Here is a 20639-nt window from a genome sequence, read left to right on the forward strand (position 1 = left end):
AGCAGCACAATTTTAGGAATGTGTGGGAAAAATTTAGTCTAAAGGGAAATTTCGCTTGATGAGGTTACTATCACTGGCCCTAAGCACTTAAATGATTTTGGTGCCCCCCCTCCCCCTTCACACGTATATTATACACAATGTTGAATCTATCAATGGAAAAAAAAAACAACATTGAATGAAACTTTGCATTTTAGAAGTAACTCTTCCAAGACCAGCCATGGATTCAGAAGTAGGGAGGGGAGTAATCACCCCTCCCAAAATCCGGATAATATGGTAAAACTTTGCCTGTCCCGTAAAATACGGGGCAATCCTACAATCATACATAAGTATCCACCCCTCCTGTCTCATCGCCGTGGATCCGTGACTGTGTCTAAGGTTCCATATATGATCTGGATATTTCTGAGCCCTCACTTTATTTATCTAAAAGCTTTCTCCTACTTTTTTTCTAGTTCAAAGTCTTTGATAACATGTTTAAAAACTAATGCTACTTATACCACATTTGTGTCTATAGTTAGTATAGAGATATATGAGCCATCATATATTTTACATCCTTTAACGGAGGAAATGGACCCTCAATCAAAAAGGTTTTTCCCACATTATTTGGTTCTTAACTCAACGCATCTTAAATTTTCCTTTGTGTGTTTTGATTTTGACACCCTGTCCTAAGAAACCCAATTAGAAAGTTGTTGCAAATTCAAAAATCTGCGAAAAAGTTGGGAAAGAACATCGTAAACTAAGGGACACAGCGCCGCTTTCCATTTGACCATTTTTGTCACACCACGGTCATTTTCTGCACACGAGGGCTAATTAGACCGGGACCTACAACTTATTGCCGATTCCGAACGGCAGGCTTGTTTTTTATACTCGTCGAGAGGTTGGTGCGCTAATCCCTCGATGGGGGACTCCCTGCGGTAGCAATTTTTGCTGCGGTCATGTCGCCATTTTTGTTGTACCCCTGTGTCAGGAAAGTTTTCTGACAAGGACGAACCGGGTATCGAACTCGCGACACCTCTAAACATCCTTTGGTACTTTAGGCGAGTATCTTACCGACCTGGGCTACCGCGCCCGCGCCGCTTTCCCTCATTTATGCTGTTCTTTCCCAACTTGTCTCCGATCAGGACCGGACTTAGGGGGAGGGGTGCGGTCGCACCGGCGCGCAAAAAATTTCAGGGGCCGCGATTTTTTTTAAATAAACCTTTTCCTTTCTCGGCAGATGCTTTGGAAATTTTTGATTAAAATTTGATTTTTTTTCCCAATAAACTATTAATGATTGTGAAAGGAGGCTTTCAGTTTAAAGCTCCAACAATAATATTTTTAGCGTTATTAGGTATGGCAGTAGCTTATTTCTAAAAGGGAAACGAGTGTATGTTATGCAGGTGGTCGCATTCTTTATCCCTGAAAAAAGTCTGGATTTTCTTTCTGCCGTTAAAGAATTACACATAGGGCTATTTTAACAAAAAAAAACATGCTTAGAGCAATGAACGAAAATGGAAACTAGAAAAGATATCTAGCAATTTTTCCCCTTGTGAAAACCTGCCCTCTCGTTGGAGTTACCATCTGGTCTGGAGATACCAATAGTGTGCACCAGGTGAATGCTTGTAGTTGCATTCGGCGATGCTTCCACTATTGATGTTCTATAGTAGACTGTAGCATGGATATCCCTAGATGACGATTGCCCCGGGGCGAGGTAATATCGACTGTCGTTCGGAGTGTTAAATGCATGCCTTCCTGGGAACCTCTGAACTGTCATGTTCCCCTAAGGAGGCTTGAGAATATTCATTCATAAACACCATCCCATCTCGGAATCATTCTCTCATATATTCCGGAAGACGGATATACAATATGTAAATTCTAAATTTTGACGATTTTTACTACCGAACTTCCGAAAAAGACGTTTCTCTCTGATTTTTTTCCCCCCAATCTAATTATTCACCTAGTAGAGAACCAATATTTGAGATATTTTGTTTCATGAACAGAGCCGGATCTTGAATGCTGCCAACTACGCCGCCGCAAAACGCGCCAACTGAAAGGGGTGATTTTTTTTATCACCAAAACATCATTCGCTTGCACTTGGAAAATGTCCAGAACCGATCCTGTTCATGAATAGAGAGTTCATGCATAAAAACATTTAAGAGCACAAATTTCCAAACATTTAGGATGTAGGCTATGTGGCTTACAGCCCGGTAGTTTTCATTATCTACTGTTAAATAAATTGTATCTGAGGTTTAGGCTGATTGCAGCTCGTGTTGTTAATATTGGACACAACCTATTCCAGAGCGTCTTTTTGAATTTCGAATTTGAATATTCAAATATTGAGATTGAAATCTTGGATTTTGTTTGTGGCAAGAAACGTTTTAAACAAGTAATAACATTGAAGAGCTCATATACAGTGAATCGCACTTTTATAGCGTTTTCCAAGAATTCATGAAGAACGTTGTTGGCGGGAAAACGTTTTAAACGGGAAATTTCAATAAGTGTTAGTAAAAGTTAGGAGATCACAAAAATAAGTCGTACTAAGCGAGAAAACTTTTTAAGTGGGAAAAAACGTCAAGCAGAATATGCTGTAGTAATTTTAAATTAATCTACATTCTCAAATGCAGATGATTTGATCATTTTTGTCGCACCACGGCCATTTTCTGCACACGAAGGCTAATTTTTTTTAGACCGAAACCTACAATTTATTTCCGATTCCGAACGGCAGGAGTGTTTTATATACTCATCGAAAGGCTGGTGCACTAACCCCTCGGTGGGGGATTTCCTGCGGTCAGGTCACCGTTTCTGTTGTACCCCTGCGTCAGAAAAGTTTCTGACCAGGACGAACCGCGTATCGAACTCGCAACACCTCTAAACATTCTTTGGTACTTTAGGCGAGTATCTTATCGACCTGGGCTACCGCATCCTTCAAATGTAGTTCTAACGTGTTTCAGAATGTTTTTCTTTATTTTTGTGAATTCCACATCCCCAGGCTGAGATCTTTAGCGGGCCCCAAGCCAGACTTTTCACGGGCCCTTTTGCAATGAACTTATACCATGAAAAAAAAAATGATGGTTATTGTTTTTTCTCTCCCGGATCCCAGGGCTGCAGCCCTGTCAGCAGTTCCGCCTTAACGCACGGACCCCCACGGCCCGTGCGGCCTCAAGAGAAAAGGGGGGGCCTCACAAAAATGAGATATAGTTGAAATTTTCGAGGTGCACTCATGTAAATTTGCCTCAGAAAAATCACTTGGCCCAGGGGCCCATGGTGCTCTTAAGACGGCCTTGGCACCCGAACAAAGTGATATATCTAAGCCCCCACCCCCTCCCTCCTGGCTGGAAATGCTCACCTAATAATTTGCATGAAAAATGTTCTGAAAAAAAGTTCACGAAATCTTATTATTCTGACCCCCCCCCCCCCCCCGCGCGGACCCTGGCCCGTAAATGGGCTGGGGCAACCAGAATACTGCCTTGAGCAAATGGGGGAAGCCCCTACAAAAAAATATAAACAGATTTTGCATGATAATAAATATTTTCAATAGCCCCCAAAAAAGTCTGCCCCGAGAACCAAAAAGTCTGCCTCGGTGGACCCCATAGGCTCCTTCACACAAGCAGGATCGCAAGAGGGTCGATGCTTGGTCAGCCGGGCAAAATCACATTTTGGCACTCTTTGTAATTTCGAAGGACAGCTAAAAGTAGAAATTAGTGCCCTGCCTGGTCCGGCGCCAGGGTCACTGTACCCGCTTGCGCCCCGCCCCCCTACTAGTTGCGGCCCTTCCCACAAGAGTAGGCAGGACTGCAACGACTGCATCTAGATGCTTAGTCAACGCCAACTAATGTGTTACAACTTTCCACTGGAAATTTACCTTTTACGTTCAAATATAAGTTATATCGTAAAGAAACCGACTCCTTCTATTAAGACACAATGCCATATGTAACGATTTCAGTCTACTAGCATCTGCATACGAAGAAAAAATATCCTCATGGCCTCATCCTCCAGCCATAGATCTTCAAGATAATCAGCTCATCACTGAAGAAAAAGACATTCCAACTGCCATCAAAATATATACGGATGGCTCGAAAACTTCTAATGGAGTTGCTTCGGCTTTTGTCGTCTTTCGCAACAACGTCATCATACACGAATGGTCACAAAGGCTCCAAGACTTCATCTCTGTTTTCCAGTCAGAATTGTATGCTATTCATCAGGCCATTCTCCATATACTGCATAAGAACGAACCTATTCAGATTATATCCGACAGTCTTTCTAGTATTCTCGCGCTTAGAAATAATTTTTCCCCCCCCACACCCAACTTGTACGACAAATCAGAGCACATCTAATTGACAAGCCCAACACTTTCATATCATGGACCAGGGCCCATGTGGGTAATCAAGGGAATGAATTAGCAGACGCACTCGCTAAAACAGCTACTTCATCAGAAAATATGAACTCTGATGTTTTTCCTCCCTGGTCTCATGCCAAACACAAGATACTTTGTGTAGCGAAAGAAACTTGGCAGTCCAGATGGATTGATGGTGAACAACGGGGCAGAAAAGTCTTCCAAATCATAAATAGCACCAAAATCTTCAACCAACCATGGATAAGAGAAAGGACAATCCTATATAGTGAGCATGGCCCTGTTCCGTATCGTGTCCGGAAAATTCACCGACCAACAATTCACCGCTAGGAAAATTCACCGACCAACAATTCACCGCTAGGAAAATTCACCGACCAACAATTCACCGCTAGGAAAATTCACCGACCAACAATTCACCGCTAGGAAAATTCACCGACTGACAATTCACCGCCATGCAATTCACCACTAGGAAAATTCACCGACCGACAATTCACTGACAACAGTTTTAGTGCGAGTCAGTTAACGAGGGAGTGAGCGATTGAGTTACTGAGTGAGTGAGTGACCCAGTGAGTGACTGAGTGACCGAGTAAGTGATTGAGCGAGTGATCGAGTTAGTAAGTGATTGAGCGAGTGACCGAGACAGTGATTGAGTGACCAAGTGAGTAAGTAATTGAGCGAGTGACCGAGTCAGTGATTGAGTGACCGAGTCAGTGATTGAGCGTGTGACCGAGTCAGTGATTGAGTGACCGAGTCAGTGATTGAGCGTGTGACCGAGTCAGTGATTGAGTGACCGAGTCAGTGATTGAGCGTGTGACCGAGTCAGTGATTGAGTGACCGAGTCAGTGATTGAGTGACCGAGTCAGTGATTGAGCGTGTGACCGAGTCAGTGATTGACTGACTGAGTCAGTGATTGAGTGACCGAGTGAGTAAGTGATTGAGTGAATGACCGTGTCAGTGATTGAGTGACTGAGTCAGTGATTAAAATTATGTGCTTGTGGGGAAATCGGAACTTTTCCTCACTATATTTGGTGGTGTCCTAGCACTGCATCCTACCATCAGTCCCCGATTAATCTAAAACAATTCCCCATCTGGAAACGTCAAGTAGCAAAAACTAAAAACTGGGCTGAAATCAATAAACTTATCAACTTTCTAGAGGAAAATCTGTCGTTACTGCACAGCAAAAAGGAAGAAGATCTCTTCACCATGGTGACTAGACCGATGACCAGATCAGCATCGACACCCCAAATCTAATGACTACGCCGAAACTGTAAAAATGTGTTCACATTTTTTTCCTTCTCTCGGACTGTGACGTGCATTGTGCTTACCACAGATGTTTAATTTTTACATTTTTTTGTGTTTTCCATAGTGATTTGACTGATGTTTATTTTCTATTCCTTATATACATATGTACTTGGACGGACTGTGACGTGCATTGTGCTTACCACAGATGCTTAAGATTTGAATATTTCTTGTGCTTACCATATTTGCATTTTCGTGTTCTTCATATTTGTATTTCTGTGTTGTTCCCCGTTTTTTTTTTCTCTCGAACTGTGACCTGCATTGTGCTTACCACAGATGTTTATTTTTCATTGTTCTGTGTTTTCCAGTGTTATATAACTGATATATAGCATATATAACTGTTTTCCCCCACCGTTTTCATAAATATGTGCCTGGACTGTGACGTGCATTGTGCTTCCACAAATGTTTAATTTTCACATTACTTTGTGGTTACTATATATATTTTAATTCCCCCCCCCCCCATGTACTTTGAAAAAGTGTTCTCATGTTTGATCGGGTAGGGTGGATGGATTTGATGGGCTGGGGAAGGTGTTGCTACTTTTCCAACAGATACCCTTTACGTTAGAGGTTCCGTAATAAGGGTACGTCCATAGTGAACCGCTTCTCGCAACTCGCTTTATCGCGGCTGAAAATAGATCGTGAAAATTCATTGGGGCGGCCATAGTGCGCCCGCCTACCTGCTTTTACCCACTTTAACCGGAATGAATTGTTATTTCTTTTTCTCGCTTGACCGGCTCACCGCTTGAACTTTAAAACGGATACTTTCCTCTAAGTGCTCGTTTTATAGTGGAATAGTAAATCGACGGAGTTTTCGTAACGATTAATTATCGTTATTACTAATCGTTGATTAATTATGGCATAATGAAAGCAAAATCGTTAATCATTAAGTAATTAAGCCGCTGTGGTGGTCGAGTGGTTATAGTGCCGGACTCGTGATGCGAGGATCCGGGTTCGAACCCCACAGTGGTGGTCGGCTGAAGTTGGTTTTCTGTGGTTCCCAACTTCAAGGCGCAAATGCGAGCCGATCTCCCCGTTAAAAAGTCTCGCCACAGAGAGCAACAGTCCTACAACGATAAATCATTCAATCATAACACTTCACCCATAGTTAGTAAAACTGGGGGCAGATGACAGCACTACACATAACAAGCATTACACAGAAACAAACTTTACGTCAGGTTGCACTACACGTACACGCACATTCCCGCATGTACCGATTCGTTGGGGGGTTCCGCGGCGGGGGGGGGGTGCATGTGTGGTGTAGCAGTAGTAGGTAGGGGCTCGGGGATCCATGATGTTCTTAAGTCAGCCACCTCGTTGGGCAATTTGCCTGTTGTGGCGTTGTATTTGTATTAAGGAAAATTAACAATTATAGTGAATCCAATTGGAGTTTTTGTGAGAATTAATTATTGTACGGATAATTGTTGCTAATACTAATCGTTAATTAGTTATGACATAATAAGCGAAATCGTTAATTAATTAAGAATCATTAATGATCATACTAAATCCAACGGAGTTTTTATGACGCCTAATTATTGTTAATACTAATCTTAATTAGTTGACGTAATAAAAACGATATCGTTAATTAATCAAAATACCGTTGGATTTCGTTTCAGCGTTAATTAGTTAATTAACTAATTAACGCTGCCAACTAATAAATTAGTTAATTAACTAATTAAGTTGAGGAACTAATTAATGATAAAACGAAACCCAATGGATTTTGCGGCTAATTATCGGCCAGTTTAGTTTTATCGTTATTAGTTGATTAGTTAATTATCGATCATGATTTAGTTTTATCATTAATATAAACTAATTAACGATAAAACTAAATCAAACGGAATTTTGTAACGATTAATTCTCGTTTTTCTAATCGAAAATTTGTTGTGGCGCTAAAAGCGAAATCGCTGATTTATCAATTAATTAACTATAATTAGCGATTACACTAAACCTATTGCAACTTCAAGGCGAGTCCTATTCATTTCATGTACATATTTTTTGTTGTCAACAAAAACACAATAGATCCCCACGTGATAGCTCCATGATGCCAACTGCTCATGCAAGCAGACGCTCCCGCGAGCGGTGCACTATAACACCACCGGCTAGAATCGCGCGAGATCATCTCGCCTTCTACAACTGCCGCGGTTTAAGCAATAAAGCGAGAAGCGGTGCACTATGGACGTACCCTAAGGAATATTAACGTAGGTATCTGTCTGGTAGTTCAAGTTCAAGATGCTTAGTCAGCCGAGGCAAGCGAGCATTCTGGTACCCAGTGAAGTGATGGGAATTTGTTTGGTGGGTTGGGGGAGGGGGGGGATTAGTTGTGTGTGTGTGCGCCACCACTGGCAAAGTGATTTTACTGCAGCCCTCTCTCACCAAGCTAGAAGTACCCACCTTCAAACTATTGACAATTGTAACCAGATCTCATTATCACGAGGCTCCTTTTGTAATCGAGGCGCCCCCCCCCGGGCCGTGCCCTGGTGGGCCCCATGCGTTAACACAGCAACATAACAACCCTAAATTACTGGCTTCCAATAACTTCAAATATTTTTGATTTTAATTTAGAGGCCCGGAAAATTATGAGACCACGAGAAGTAGCCCACTCGACCTGTGGAAAAATCGGTGACCCCCCCCCCCCCCCCCACAACTTCTTGCAACAGGATTCTTTGACGGGACCCTCTACAGTGAATTTACGGTAGTAAAAAACAAAAATATGATAATAAAACCGTCCCTGGGCGCAGGCCCGTAGCCAGAAAGTTTGTACGGAGAGGGACCACTTTCATTTCGGGGGGGGGGGGGGGGGGACAAAGTGACAGAACAATAGATTTGGCCATCTTTCGCCATTTTCTCTCATTTCGGAGGGGGGGGGGACCCATATCCCAAGTACTCCCCCCCCCCCACCCACTGGGGCCCTGTTGTGGCCCGACGCCAGTGCCGTCTAAACTCATGGGCCGACCCGGGCCAGCACAGGGGCCGTGAAATAACTTACGATAAGAATTTTATGGGCGACTCCTTATTGACAAGCATTTTATCGGCTGATAATGCCCTTCCCCCCCCCCTTTCTCGCAAGTGTCGTCTTAATGCGAGCTGGGGATGGGGGGGGGGGGGGCTCAACTATAGAAATGGGCCTCATGAATATACGATCTGATAGGAAAATTTAAACATGCAAATTGGTAAGCAGGTATTTTTTCTAGCCAGATAGGAGAGAGAGGGGGGGGGGCTCAGAAAATTCACTTCGCTACAGGGCTTATGCAGGGCCACAATTAGGGCGGAGCCAGCTGGTTTGGGGAATAGGGCGCTGGACCAGAGGGGGGGAACAAATTTCACCGTTTAATCTCTGCTTCAACATTACAAGAGGAGGCCGAAATGATCGCTTGGCACAGTTGACCGAACCTCTAGTTGTGGCCCCGGGTCTACGATGGTCTTAAGGTGCCTTGATGTACCAATGGGTTGAGGCAGAAAATAAAAAGGAATGTCTGCCCGTGAGGGATCTATTTTTGGTGCCCCCAATGACATTATTCATACTATAAATTCTTTATCCAGAGCCAGTGAAAAATCTTACCTCTAAAGCCGGGTTTTCCTAAGAGCAGGTTTTCCGTGCCGCGCGCAACGTGATTCACCCCCAGCGCGACACGTCGTCCACTCACCAATAAGCAAAACAGTATGACTGTTTTCCTACAGAGCGCAATACTGCTTACGACGGCGCTTTACGTCGGACGTGATTGGCAGACTGCTTCTGGAGGAGTCAAATGCGTCTTGCGCCGCGCGTTTTGCCGATGTTCCCTCCCCTTCAAACTGGAGCATGCAGACGACAGAGTAGCTGATGCCAAGGCCATATGCTATAATATAACCGCCCTGATCTGATGCGCCACGCTAGGAAAACACAAACGCATAGCGTAATTATGTAACACGTTTCTGCCGGCGCGAAATCGTCCAATTCGGTTCACGCTGCGTAAAAAACCTATTCCTTGGAAAACCCGCCTTAAACTGACCTGAAAAAGATCAAACTTCCAGTTCACTTATTTTTTTCAAGACGCAAGCAGACGACAGGAAAGATCTTAAGAAGTGAATTTCCACGTTAATCTTTATAGTAGGTGCTGCCATCTAATATCAAGTTTAAAAGTGACTGATGCGGTGATGATGAAGTCTAAATTAAAAAAACTATATTCTTTTATTCTGCTTAGTTCCTTATACACAAAGCTCATAAACTGAACTGGAAGTTTAAACTGAAAGTTCGGTTATTCTATTTGAGCATAAGGAGACGTCCAAAACAAATAGCCTCTTAATGAGCAGACGGCAGACGGTTTGTTCGGTTCCCTACAAACTAATCTCACAAACAGAACTGGCAGTTCAGACTTCCAGTTCAGTAATTTTTCAGGACACAAGGAGACGTCCAAAACAAGGAACCTGGCGAGGAGCAGGCGACAGAGATTCTGAGGTTTGATTTATGTATTGTTGGTGCTGCCATCTAATCTTGAAATTTGAAGTAACTTATGCGATGATGAAAAAAAGAAAAAAGAAAGAGTGAGTTCTTTGTTGAGTGACCATACGTCCCGTATTTCCCGTTAAAACCCAAAATGGCTCCGTGATATGATTGGATGCCGATGATGTAACAAAAATGAATGGGTTACCGGCTGCGAGGGATTTGGTGAAGAAAGTGGCAGTACATGGTTGGCGTCGAAATTTCATTTTGTTTACGCTTTCCTTCTTCGATGATCGTACCGCCATTTTTCCCCTCACGTTTTGCGCTTGTTTTTTCTCGGGTTTTTAATTCGTAATTGTCATTCCATGACGAAAATAAACGGCCAACAAACAATATATTCTACTTCCGACTACTGTTGATGCGTTCAGAACGTGAAAGCACTCGGCTCAACATTCTTCGCAATCATCTGATTGAAAGCTATTGACATGAAATTGAATGCGAGGAGCATGTATATTCTCATCGATCCTGGGTGAGTTGATTCGTTTGTTAAAATTATTCGTAACAAAGTGTCGAACTTCGATTTAACGAATTGTGTAAAACCGGCATTTCCATACCTTAAATTGAGAAAATTGTTTTATCGAAAGGGGAGGGGGTGACATTATTAATGCAGATATATGCACGGAAACTTCCTAAAATTCCTTGAATCAAAGAAATCGTGATACGACCATCATTAAAATTGCTGGGCAGGGGCGTTCTAAGAGCATCACGCCCCCCCCAGAGGCGTACGCAGTGCCGGGCCCTCCCCCCTTCCCAAACCGACCAAAAATTAGGAAAAACTGAGGGACCCCCACCTGGACAGAAATTGTTGCCCACCAATTGCCATGCTTACTGGCCAATTTAAACCGGATCTCAGTCATGCTGTTCTCGAGGCCCTCAGGCTGTGGGGGGCGACCCCACACGCTGGGGTGGTCCCATGCATTAAGATGACACTGGCATCAAAGTTACAGTAGCCTATTTCCTGCATTAGCTGGTATGCCTTAAAAATTAGGAGAGAATCCAGCTTATTGAAATTTGTAGTCTAGTCCATTTCCAGCATGCGGGAAAACCAAGGTTCAATGAGGATATCGTGATACATTTAAAAAATTGATTTCAATTTATATTGAATAAATAAGCTAATTAGAATAAAATAATGGTTTTTCCACTATAGGAAACGTTGAAGAATTGGGTAGTGATAAGAACGTGGTCGTTATAACGCTTGTTCACTGTATTTCCATTAATTCATTTAATTTACGTAAACATATCTTTAGTATCTGGCATATTTCTTAAATTATACGTTTGTTTGCGTGTAAAGCAAACACAAAGCTAAAACATTTTTTTTTGTTCACCCCACCATGAAATCGCCAGTGGCGGCAACTTTAAAATGACTGGAAATTACGCCAGAATCTTAACCCTTCAAGCGGTTTTTAAAATTTTCCTGATGGGCATCACAATTGCCACTTATGTTTATAAAACGGTGCTAAAAGAACCCGAGATATTTCTTTGTGACCAAAATAAAGTAGATCAAGTTTAACTCTTTAACGCCCAGATAGAAAACCTGGGAGAGTCGTGAAAATACCAAGTTTTTTGTGTTCGAAGTGGACTCGTCCAAATTTCGGCCAATTTCCCTCTCCCCACCCTTTCTCCATGAGTTTCTATTCATGCCACCCTTTGCATTGACGTTCACCCCTTCATTTCAATGGATTTTCGGGAGATAATTTATCTATCTATCTATCTATCTATATATATATATATACACACACCGAAAACACCCCTTCCCTCACAGTATTATCTCTGTAAAATGCATTGAGTATCCTTAGTCCATTCTCAAGGAACATTCTAGTACATCAGCTTTTAAAATCCCATTGATAGGGCGTTGCAGTTGTCTTTCCCGTTCCCGCCTCTGACAAGAGCATTCATCTTCTTCCCCGTTGGTGACAAAAGCCCACCAAAACATACCCATACCCCCTAGCTGGGCCGACTTGAGGCGGTTATGGGCATTAACCTACTCGGCCGACTTCGGGCGATCTGGGCATTATAGAGTTAACAAGATATCTCAAGATTGCCGCTGTAAGGGTTTACTGTGATTTTTGTGGGGCCAAGTGTGATTTTGCTGCTCCCACCACTAGAATTTGATTAATGATTTTGCAACTGTGTTTTTTCCCCATGTGAAATTAGTAACCCTTCTAAATTTTGTGCTCCCCCCCCCCCCTCAGTTCTGGCCCTGAGTTGTGTTTTTTAAATACACGATTTTCTTTTTTTGTAGATTTTGATCTTTGGAAAAGCAGTCAAAATATTTCTATCAAAAGCAGCATCAGAATGATACAAAATGAATGTGGAAGACCTTTGTCTGTCATAGGTCAGGAAATTTCGCCAGCAGATGCACTAGCCATAGAGGTTGCAAAAGTCAGGGTAGCGGAAAGATGAATGTCTAGTGTCCTGTTGAAATAATATTATTTGAAAGTTCAGGAACCAAAGTACAGCACTGGCGAAGTCACTTTGGCTCTTACCAAAGCAGAGAGGTAAGAAATTGTGATTCTTCCCCCTTCCTTAATGCATCTTTTCTAGTTATTGAGCTTATACCTCTATATTTAATGACGTGTTGGTAGCAATGAAGTCATTAACACGCTAACCTACATTTTTCTATATTCGATTGTGCCTTCTTTTTTTTTTTCAAAAATGTTATAGCTATGAAAACTACAGAAACAATCTAAAAATCAATGTTATATTAGGAATAGTACCATGCCCCCCCCCCCCTCCACCAGGGGCAGCTCGAGCTTAACTGCGACCTGGGTGCAAAGCCTTGTGTGCTGCTCCTAAAGAAAACTCTTGCGAGAGAGGCTGAAATTAGGGTTTCTAAATTCCTGGCATTTTTGAACCTCCGGGAACAGGATATTGTATTTCCAGACAATTTGGGAAATCACTTATTTACAGTGGAACCCTGTTTATGTAACTAATTTATAATACTTTCTCATTTATATTACGATTAGGTTTAGCCTCAATTATTCTCTATACTTTTTAAAAAAAAAGTTATATTTCATTTATGCATCATATAACTTCAACTACACTACGTTTTCACTCCGATTTGAATCCCAAATTTTGGCAAAAGTATCATTTCACTCAATTAATGTACATGGGAATTTTTTGAAATCTCACTTAACATATCGTGTATGTAAAACACTGCAATTAGACAAATACTTAGATTTTTATACACCTTAGGTTTTGGTTTTATGACACTTAATAATAAATGGCAAAATATAATAAAATTTTGCAATGATACAGTCAATAGATTTTTAGAAATTGTGTTTTAAACCCAAGTAAAATGTATGTCCCAGAGCTACTCTCAGCATCTGGGGGTTGATACTCGAGATACCAATTAATACCACTCAATTATTCAACCCTTGTCCTCAGGTCGGAGTAAAAGATTATTTATTTACAGCTTTAAAAAATAATGAATATATGAGGATGTTTTTAAATTACATGCTTATAAATCAGTACATATGTTTTATGCTACTACTCCTTGAGCGAGAGAGGAATGGAGAAAGCAATAGGTCAAGACTTACCCCCAGGCTTTCGTCATCTTCCGCTCCTTCCACTGTTCCCCAAAAACCGGACAACCACTTCTCATCAAGACCCAGTTCGTTCTGTCCCTTTCAACCACCTTCTCTCGTCCAATTTCCTCCTGTTTCCCTCTCATTGGTTCCGTCTCCTAAACGTCACACCCCCTCCCCTTTGGGTCCCAGACTAGAATCCCTTACTGGAATCTCGCTGCTGCCCAGATGTCTACATACCAATGATAAATCCATCTGCCACTCCTTCTCAAAGTACCACTGCCCAAAGGGCAGGGTCAATTCTGAGAATTGAGAATCTGCAAAAGGCGTTGGAGGTAACACCTGTGCAATAGGTGCCTCACCTATTTCTATACACGATATCTGAATAAAAGTCCAACCCAGTTCCCAGACTGTCTGGCGTCGTAAATAAAATTATATTCTAAAAGGCTTCATTAAAATTTAACTACAATGTAACAAGTTAGCGAGTAGCTTGTTACAAAATGTCAGAAATAACATTCTTCATAAAACACCATTAAAATTTTCATTCACAGATTACTTGATGTAAAAACCAGGGTTGGGTCAAAAGACATAAGTGTCAAAAACTGGTTTGAACCGTCAAAATCTTAAATGAATGCTTTTAGATAATGTTTTGAACACAATAAGTATATAACATTATGAAAAACACTTTCATATGATTCATTTTATCTACACTACTGATTACCTGTGTTCAATTTACTTAGCGAAGTGGAGCTGTTTATTCAAAATATGTGTGATAGGAGATCAGGGATAGGTTTCTTACCTCAGAAATTAGCTCAGTATTAAAACAGTCAAAAACTTACTGATGTCAAATAGTTTTTGTTAACCTGATAGATAGGTTGAATAACAAAACGCTTTTATGCAGATTAACATGTTTTTATATTTTGAATTATAATTACTGAGCACAAAATATCTATTTTGATATTTTAAATTTTCTGATCTACCCACAAAATTTTATTCCATATAAAATTTCTCGTGTAGCATCTGTTAATACACATGGTTCGTACGGTCCTTGAAAACCTTGAAAAGTCCTTGAAAAAAAAAAGTTCATTTTCAAGGCCTTGAAAGTCCTTGAAAATAAATAAGAGTCCTTGAAAATAAATAAGAGTCCTTGAAAATGAATAAGAGTCCTTGAAAAAGAATTTTATTTTAAGAATTCTGTGAGAGTCCTTGAAAAATTTGTGTTTTCCGAAATAGTTTTCGCCACTTTTTTCTTACGTGACGTCCTTAAAAAAGTGCAAAGCACAGGGAAAAAGCCTTAGTAGCCAATAACCCTGGATAATTGGATTTAAAGCACGTTTTTCCCCATTATTATAAAGCCGGGTTTTCGTAGGAGCAGGTTTTTTGTGCCGCGTGCAAAGTGAATCGCCCAGCGTGACACGCCGTCCACTCACCAATAATAAGAAAACAAGTTCGACTGTTTTCCTAGAGAGCGCAACAAGCCTCACACGGCAGTGTTTTACGTCGGGCGTGATTGGCCGACTGTTTCCGGAGGAGTCAAATGCGTTGTGCGCCACTCGTTTTACCGATCTTCTCTTCATTTTTGTTTTCTTTCACTTCCCTTCAAACCGGAGCATGCAGATGACAAAGTAGCTGATAGCAGGGCCGTGAGCTGATGCGCCACGGTAGGAATACACAAACGCGTAGTGTGATTATGTAAAACGTTTCTGTCGACGCGAAATGATACAGTTCGGTTCATGCGGCGCCAAAAACCTATGTTGGAATGTTTTTTCCCTTTTTATTCTCTGTGCACGTGGAACCGCTCGGCCCGACGCAATATGTAAATCGCTGGCGGCATGCTCTCACCCTCACGGGAGCTCGGCTTTGTACTGTAGGCTGGTTTTTTTCCGCGTCTATGTCGGGATTGTTTTTTTTCTCCCTGAGATTGCCGGTTGTTGTTTTTCGGCCGTTTTATTTATTTATTTCTTTTATGATCGTAAATGATCTTGTTTTTTTTCCTTGCAACTTTTATGGAATAAAAGCGAGAGTTCAAAATGAACTTCCGATCGTTGTTTTTCTTCAGCTCAGTCGGCACGCCCTGGCCCCCAACAACCAACCAATACCTATTTCTAGAGTAGAAGTCCTTCTGCAGTTGCCCCCCCCCCCTCCCGCGTTCTAGTACCGGCGCTGGTATGACGTCAGTGGTCTACCTAATTACTTGGAAGATCACGTGACGTGTTGAATGTCGCCGCATCTCCGTTATTTTCTAATGGCATCCATAGTTGTTTAAAGGAGTTTAAAACAATAAATGAAAGAAATAATTTCAGTATCGATGATATGATTCCAAAATTAATGAAAGAGATAGTTCCAGAATTAATGAAATATAATTCCAAAATTAATGAAAGAGATAGTTCCAGAATTAATGAAATATAATTCCAAAATTAATGAGAGATAATTCCAAAATTAATAAAGCAATAATTCCAGAATTAATGAAATAATTTTAGAATCAATAAAAGAATTCAGCATTAGCGAAAGAAACAAATCCAGAATTGATGAAAGCAATTATTCCAAAAGTTATGAAAAATTATTCCAGAATTGTTGAAAGAAATAATTCCAGAATTGTTGAAAGAAATAATTCCAGAATTGATGAAAAAATTCCAGAATTAATGAAAGAAATCATTCCAGCATTAATGAAATAAATAAATTCAGAATTAATGAAAGAAATAATTTAATCTTTTTCTATCTTTAGGAGAGTTCTTTTTTTTTAGTCTTTAAAAGGAAATTAATTGCAATATTTAGAGACTAAACTATGTTTCAATGAGGAAATTGACAGGCACGAACTGTGTTATTCAATGTGTCATATGTTTTGTATGATATATATGTGTATGTGGCCTCCTTTATTCATTACAGATGATGTGAAATAAAGTAGGTAGAAATGTAATCTCTGAAAGTTTTAATCAAAATTAAATATGCGCCTATTCATGTTAAAAATATGCTTTTGTAAAAAAAGTCCTTGAATTTTTAAGTTTTACCTTGAAAAGTGCTTGAATAGTCCTTGAATTTTTTTTCATTGGAAGAGTATGAACCATGATACACTAATTGTGCTCATTTATTCTCACCTAAAAATTTTATATCTTAGGTCATATAAATCCAGAGTTTTAACAAGTATTTTTAATCAAAGAACTGGCAGGACTTGATGCCCATTGCATATTTAGATACAGCTTCAGTCAAAAAAACCATTGCATAGCTGCCAAGTCTCCCGAATTTTAGCTTCATCGCTCGACCTCCCAAAAAGTTCTTAAATCTCCCGAATTTTTACAAAAATCCCTAATTGTCCCTAAAAATTCCCTACTTCGTTAAAAAAAATCCCCATTCATGAAAACAATCCCTAAGGAATTTCTTGTGGGGCATGAAGCCTCTTTTTTCCCCTTTCGAAATGACGTCACACGTCGTAAATGGGGAAATTCCCTTTTTAAGGAAGTTTTACAAACCCTCTGATGGTAACAAGAAAGTTGTTTGTCTCATCGTGCAGGGAAATGGCTTAGCAGCCAATAGTCCTGGATAATAATTGAAGATTATAGTGACGCGTATATGGTCAAAATTTCTTTTGTTGAAGTTACGTACGTGCGATATAACAAAACATGAATACTGATGAACAAAAACATATTTAATCAATTTTAAAGATACTTATTCCGATGAATTTCCTTTCATCAAACGTTCCAGAAGAGGGCCGACTTTTCCTTTTTGTACAAGTTGTGTTACGGACATAAACATCGGTGATGGAAAGACTGTAATCATTACTCGTGAAGTGAAAAAAAAAAAAAAATCAAGCAAGTGTCTTAGTCAGTGTTCTTCAAAAATTGACGCTTTTTTCCTTCATCTTCCGATGATTTTGGGGTCATTCGCGCAGAATGTTTGTTCACAGCGTTTCTGATTGAACACAATATTTATTTTTACATCATTGAAGTTTTGGCCTCCAATTTCACTTGTTTTTTGCGTAGGAATTTCACATTCCCAAGGGTTTTACTTCCACATGTGTAAAATCCCTATTTTAATTTGACTTCAGTTTTTGAGTAGGGATTTTATTCCCTATGCTTTAACTTTTATGTTTGGAAAATCCCTATTTTATTTGGAAAAATCCCTATTGTATTTATTAGGGAGTGGTTTTAGCATAAAATACGGGTGTGCGCGAAAATCTCCCGAATTTTCATTTTCAAAAGTTGGCAGCTATGCCATATCATAGTAAAAAAACTTATCCTTACTCATGCACTAAGTTACAAGAGTTTCTTAAGCATCATATACAGGCCAGCCCTGCCAAATTAGAGAAAATTTTAGTCTTACAATTTATTATTTTGATTGCTAGATATATTCTAATGTTATGCACGATAAGGGTATCGCTTTGAATATCAATGATTATTTAGATAATTTAATAATAACAGAAAACAACATTACATATATGATGTAAAAGAACTTTTTTAAATACCTCTCTGTTATGAAAAGAGTACAGCAGATGATTTATATCAATACACATATATAAGCGGTTAAAGAAATTTTTGAGGATCAAGAATCATCTTGGATTGAAGAATATTAAATCATTCCATAGTTTTTCGTTCAGCATTTATGCTACGCTTTATTAAAAAGTGTATATTTATTAAAAGTGTATTTGTAAGAAAGAAAACATATATTGTCAAAAATAATTCTTTAGAGTAGAAAGTTATTTTACAATCATATTAAGTATTTATTCTTTGTATAACAGTCACTTTGAACATTACATGTAATTAACATATGCATTTCCAATGAGAATTTTTATATTGAAAAGCAATATTTGAGGTAACTTGCCAATCCTGGTAAAAATTCAACTCTAAAGTGGGCATAGCTTCGGTTCTAAGCGTCAAAGGCCTGGTTTGGAAGCACAAAAAATTGGGCTTTCGTAAAAAATGAAGAAAAAAACAAACCAATATTTTTTTCTTCCAAAATGTGGACTCGTATAGTTTCTGATAACAATAACCAATTGATAACTATAGCCGAAAGAAACCCAGAAGCCAAATGATGATCTTGAGTCCTACTTGGTCAAACAGGATACATGAAAACAGGGCAACTCCATTTTACATATAGCTCAGGGCTTGACAAATCTCAGTCGACGTGGTGATTATAAAATGGGTAAATGGTCGCCTGAAATTCATGCGATTGTTAAAATGGAGTCTAAGGGTGGCACAAAATTTTCTGATTTTATTGCAGTGTGCCTTTCAACATCAGGAGGAGTCATTAAGTCTCTGAAAAGTCGAAAAACATTATTTAGGACTGTTTTGAGGAAAAATCGTGCTGGATTTTTTTCCCTTTAAGCTAAAATCTTTTTTTTAAATTCAGTCATGTGTTTAATTCATGTACTGTATGTGTTCCATAGATCCCTCGAGACAGTCTTTCAAGCAAAAACTGGATTTGGATAATTGACTGAGAATTTGAAGTTTCTTTTTTTGATCTTACCTTTTGTGTGCCTGCATTGCCGGAAGTTCATTACAAAAGCAGCTTCACACATCCATGGATTATAGCAGCTAATAATATTCAGATAGCCTATCGATGTCATTTGCAAGCAAAAATCATCAACCAGAATACAGAAATGTTTGTCAGTGGGGGGGGGGGGGGGGGTGTTGCATTTTTTAATCTCCTACAAAAGTATGGTTAAACCTCAGCTTCTAAATGCAAAAAAAAAAAAAGATAACGAAAGCCGTAAGTCCTGATAACTATCAATGAACTTTTGCCTATGTTACAATATTGGTCCATTCTATATTTTATATTAGTGATTGATAGCAATATCCAAATGATAGCATTATGCATGATTTCAATAAACCGCGTCTACTGTATTGTGTAAGAAGAATTTTGGCCTCCTCCGATACCCTCCACCTCCCTTGTCAGCAAAATTTTAAATATATTATAATAATGATTTCAAATATTTTCAGAATGAAATATTACAAAAGAAAACACCTTTTACGTGCTATTGTAATCATTTTCAATCATTTTGTTAAAGGTTGGTAACTCAGTTTTTCTGTAGGAAATTCCTTGTTGCCCCCCCCCCTCCTCCTCCTCCTCTCAGAAGTCAATTCTGCTCAAATGTATTGTAGCACGTTTTTCGTTCCATGCACGATGCTAAGGTGAAAATGGGGTTTCACTTGTTCTGCCATCTTTTTAAAACTATCCCATCTCTTTTGGAACACCATCTGTTTGCTCACCGTCCTTGCTTGAGTTAAAAACCTGTTCCCAGCATCAGTCCTCGCTTGGGAAATTTCCCTGTTGTGGCCTTTCAGTTTGTATTTGTATTATTAATTGTTAAATGAATGTTTTTTCATCATAACTGCTTGTCTAGTATTTTACAATTGCTTTCATTCTCTTTTCAGATAAAATGAAAGCTGGGGTCTTTCTCCACAAAACACTAGATGATATCAGATTCATTAGTTTCAGTTCTCGAAAGGAAACATTTACTCACCAAAAAAGACAACATTCAAAAGGAGTTACACTTTTATGCTAAGAAAGTAGAAATGATCGAAAGTTTAGAAAGTCCTTTGCATGTGCATAGTGGCTGCAATCATACGTATTGTAAATGAACATTAGTTGATATTTTTTCATCAATAAATACTTCAATTTCAATTTATTTTGCGATTTATTTACAAAAATGATGTGAAATTTTCATTGAACTCTAAAGACTTGCTAGGATTTGGAGCGGAGGTGCTTTTGAACTTTTTCTAAACAAGTCTGATTCCTATCCTTTGTTATTGTATTAATTTATATTCACCAGCTTATGAATTTTGATATTCGAGAAGTGGAAGATATTTTGAATAACATTGAATTTTGAAAATATAAAGGTATTTGGTTATTGCTTTTTTGGCAATAATGGTAGCCTATACAAAAAAAATGTTATTACCCTTTTAGACCTTGAATTCAATAACACACCTACAATCCTTAAAGTCAGGGCTGAACTCACTAAGTTAAAAATAAAATCTACAGCGAGAAAAAGTTTACCACATTTGTGCTTTCTGGG

General features: G+C 39.4%; 1 long non-coding RNA gene across 1 annotated transcript; it reads left to right on the forward strand.

The window, feature by feature from the left end:
* Positions 1-10333: 10333 nt before the first annotated feature.
* On the forward strand, positions 10334-20248 carry LOC149081270 (uncharacterized). Its single transcript, XR_016193357.1, has 3 exons — positions 10334-10572; positions 12346-12601; positions 19999-20248. It is a non-coding gene; the product is annotated as an uncharacterized LOC149081270 (long non-coding RNA).
* The last annotated feature ends 391 nt before the right edge of the window (positions 20249-20639 follow it).

Source organism: Pholcus phalangioides, unplaced genomic scaffold (assembly GCF_987345545.1).
Source record: "Pholcus phalangioides strain wild (caught in Gottingen) unplaced genomic scaffold, Ppha-v1.0 ptg000010l_1, whole genome shotgun sequence".
In the NCBI taxonomy this organism is placed as follows: Eukaryota; Metazoa; Arthropoda; class Arachnida; order Araneae; family Pholcidae; genus Pholcus; species Pholcus phalangioides.